The sequence below is a fragment of the Sitodiplosis mosellana genome, unplaced genomic scaffold, assembly GCF_009176505.1.
Source record: "Sitodiplosis mosellana isolate CC-2019 unplaced genomic scaffold, AAFC_SMos_1.0 Smas_scaffold_6150, whole genome shotgun sequence".
Classification (NCBI taxonomy): Eukaryota; Metazoa; Arthropoda; class Insecta; order Diptera; family Cecidomyiidae; genus Sitodiplosis; species Sitodiplosis mosellana.
Genome location: NW_022601391.1, coordinates 1,547,037 through 1,551,512, shown reverse-complemented (window position 1 = coordinate 1,551,512; position 4,476 = coordinate 1,547,037).

Here is a 4,476-nt window from a genome sequence, read left to right as displayed (position 1 = left end):
AAGACCGATATGTTCAAAGTTCTATAAATATGGCAAATTGTGCGTTTACACAACTTTTTATTCCAATGAATGTTAGTGCGATTAATGCAGAAGGCAATAAAATAAATAACATCACGGCTCATCCCAACACTAAGTTACAATCTTTGATTATAAGTCGTAACAATTTCACCAATTTATCGAGACTTTCACCATTAGTCAACTTACACAATTTACACATAGAATATAATGGCATTGATCATATTGATTTTACTCATCTTTCTCGTATGAACAATCTAAAGGAACTATTTATTGAATTGAATCCAAAACAAAATATTAGCGTTGCTGAAATAACGAAAAGTTTACCATCGCTTAGACGATTGCACATAGTATCATCTGATTTAAGTGATGAAAATCAAAAGCAAATTTTAAATGATTCCAAACAACAATTCGATATTCACATTAATGGCGAAGAATATTCTTTTGATCGCCATTACATAAATCAGAAAGATAAAATACCTAGAAAAATGATTAAATGCTTAAGAAAGATGAATTAACATATTTTAATTAAATAACATTTTTTGTATGACCAATAGAATCATCATTTTTTTGTGGAGTTTAATGATTTTTATCTGTATTCACTTTATATTTGACCTTAAGAAATGCATATTCATACATTTATAACTATTTAAGCTTAAGAATATATTCAACTAAAAAAAATATTTTTGCAATATGAAGACATATTATTGTTTTATTTTGTTCCGATGTCACATTGGGAACCTAAAACATGTGGTTGTATATTATTATATTACCTTCAATATAATAGGTCCAGCGTACTTACTATTGAACTCACTTACTTGCTTTGCTATTCCGTGACTTGTGGTGGTCACCTACTAAAGGAATGAGCGAATATAAAGACGTGCTTGTCGGTTCAATCAGTACACAAGACTGCTTATTTATTTAATTGCTTTCGTTGGTTACGCCGCCTGCGCATGCATGTCGCATTACTCGCGCTTTCCGCAGCGCATGCATGTCGCATTACAGTTGTTACATAAGCAATTTTTTTTGTTTATTTCATTAAAATACTACAAACGTAATTTATATGAAGAGAGGAAAATCAACTTATCAACACATGATGGCACTTGTGATTGAGGCTTTGAATTGAGAGGTTCAAAAATGGTAAAGTCTTTTATAATTTTTTAATTGCATCACATAAAAAAGTCGAAAATATTAGTTTTACTCCGTCAGTGAGTGTGTGCAGTGAGAGTCGTGTTAAAACAAGTGAAATAAGCGTTATTTCATTATTCTACAGTAGAAAGTGAATTTTTCATATCAAGAGTTTTTAGATCACTTTTTTTACTTTTTTTATGACGCATATTCAAATATTTCTTATGTGAAAAAAGTGGCTAACGTCCCAAATTAGCAAAATCAGAAATCATTCATTCATTCGTGCAAAAAACTTCCAATCAAAACTACTTTATTAGTTTTTCCACTGAAATTTAGCCAGTAGTGAAATTTGAAGCGATTCCCATACAAAATATTTATAAGCGAAACACACAATGCGAATTTAGTGGTTCATAGCTGTTATTGTTTTGAAAAATATATTGACGCGACTCAATCTATTGTGGAGTTCAATAGTACCAGCAGCGTAACCAGAGAGATGAGATCACTGGCGGAATTTTATGTCAATGGTGCAACCTCAGTATGTTGGGCTTATATGAAAGAGATTTTAGGGTGTAGGTTGAACGACATTCGTGTAACTGAACTAAGATGCATACAGTTTTACGTTAATCCCCACACCGAATACTACATTGATTGAATTTCCTATTATCGCATACTTGGCTTGAACGCACAAATATTCACAAAATAATGAACACATAAAAAACCAAATTTTTGTCTTTTTATTTCCTAGATTTCCTTTCGCATTAATTTATACGGGTTGCCTTCACAACTCTCATTGTTACACCACTGGCATAGGCTGTGTATCGTATACATGAATCGAGTTGTGCTATTGATTTGTAAATAAGTGAATGTGGCTGACTGGCCGACGTTATTTCTGCTTATTCGTTTTCATCGGTGGTGAGTAGGAGAGATAGAAAACAATGCTGCATATGGGATCTGTTTTATCTATTTCAAATATTGTTCTTTACTCATACTTTCGGCCGCTCGCTGAAACTCGATCAAACTATAAACTCATTCTCTGCTCAGTTGGGCTCCGCTCTGCTCTGGTATGTTATGCTGTGCACACATAAATACATCTTTGGGGCTTTTTTGTGCTATGTATGCATAAAAGCGTTGAAAATCTCAAAGAATATATGCATGATGGTGTGCGTGCATGTCTATATCTATACATCTATTTGTGTGGGTAATCTATCAATATTTGGTGTGTCCCGTTGTCTATTTTCTCGCAACCATCAACTCTATTTTTCTTGTGAATCTCTTTTGTTAAGCCTCAGGATCAATATGTATTGCAAGTTGCACATTCCAGAATGGATCGGGTGAAAACCAGCCACGTATCACCATTATCAACGGCGACGATGATGATGACGATGACGAGAAATATAGCAAATATGATGGACGCGCTTGTAGTTACGTCTGCAACACGTAAGCTGCAGAAAGTGCATTTAAATGCAAAAATCTAAAACGAAATACCAACGGAAAATGCAAGCAAACGGCCGAAGAGACCCGGTGATAGGTGTGTGCACTGCACACTGCACACTGTGCAGTATAAATGCATCGACAGCTAAAATATGTGTGCATGGCCTAAAAAATAGACGAAAAGGAGTCCTTTGTTGGATGCGAAAAGTGAGAGAGAGGAGAGAAGGTGGGTGAAGGTAGATAGAAAAAGAGTACAACAGTTGAAACAACAAAGTATGCGAGAGACGAAGCGTATTTGCATCGAGATCAAATGCACAAATTTTCTAATTTCTATGCAATTCAAATGGGTATTGCGTGCGTGCGTGTGTGAATGTGTGTATGGCGTAGATGGTGGTTCGGTTCGTTCATTTGGCGGTTGCTTTAGTTAGTTATGCTTATTTATGTTCTATGTACATTCGTATAGTTTTGTGCGTTCGTTTGCAGCCTTATTTCGATCACCTCTTGCACCTCGTCTCTCATCCTCATCCTCATCCGCAGTATAACAGTATGGATGCTGGCTGTGCAATGTGCTGTGTGCACGTATTTGTGTGTGTGAGTGATTGTGCTTTTTTTGCTCTTCTCTACTCTCTACTCGAATTGTCCTTTCCCCGGACCGAAATGCGTCGATATTTTTCGTGGTGGGTTTTCGTATGTGTGCCCAGAAAACATTTACGCATACGATATTATGGCGATTGCATTTTACCTCAACGACGTTGACGGTGACAATGTGCAACAACAAAATGTGAAACGTTGTGAATCGTTTTGAAATTCGTAAATGGTAATTATAATGGCAACTACTTTGCATGCACTACACAGTGCATTGCATCGAAGAACGATGCGCCAGAGGACTGGAGGTATAAAATTGATTTGTATCGTTCAGGACCATCTCGGTGTGCATTTAGTTGTACTTGCTTCCATAATATATTCCATCGAAGAATAAATGCGAGTGGAGTTTGGCGTGATGGAAGGTGGTAGGCTGTTGGTGGTTGGTTAGTAGCGTGCACAGATGAAATCACGGGTCTAAATAATGAACAAACCAAAGGAACATCATGTGCACAATGATACAAGGTAAGCAAAAGAAGAACGGATGGCCAGCGGAATATGTTCACCGCTCTATTTCGATTTCAGTCGGTTGGCTGGTCGACGCGGCTTAATATATTTAGGCCTGTATCCAACACGGTGGCTGATGGTTCACCTCTTCTTGCCTCGCACATCACATGTCTCGTCTCATTTCGTTTCGTCTCTTGCATACGGTGCGCATTTGAAAGCTCGACCGACTAATGACTACGAATGCAGCGATCGCCGTATAATGGGGTTATTTATTTATTTTGCATTGCAAGTTTTAGGCAGTGATACGTTTTAATTCAAACAAATGAACGAAAATACCTCAATTCGGTGTCTTCATCTCCTCCTCCCTCCTTCAACCTTGACCATTTGCCAAGTTCTGGTCAAATTGACATTATTATAATAAATATTTTGTCACTGAAATATAGAAAACATTGAAAAATCACACTTAACCCATGAATCAACGTATTTTCCATATTTTTCGAACGGTCCATTTCTCGAACAGTGAATAATTACGCGCATGTTTTTTTACTAATAAAAATCATTATTTCGCTTCGCTCAACTCGATGCATACATTTTTGTAAGTGATTCAATAAGCCGGTATCCGGATAAAACGCAGAAACGCCAAAACGCAGAAAAAAAACACAGAAAAAAAACGCAGAAAGACAAAACGCAGAAAAAAAAACGCAGAAAAAAAAACGCAGAAAGACAAAACGCAGAAAAAAAAACGCAGAAAGACAAAACGCAGAAAAAAAAACGCAGAAAGACAAAACGCAGAAAAAAAACACAGAAAGACAA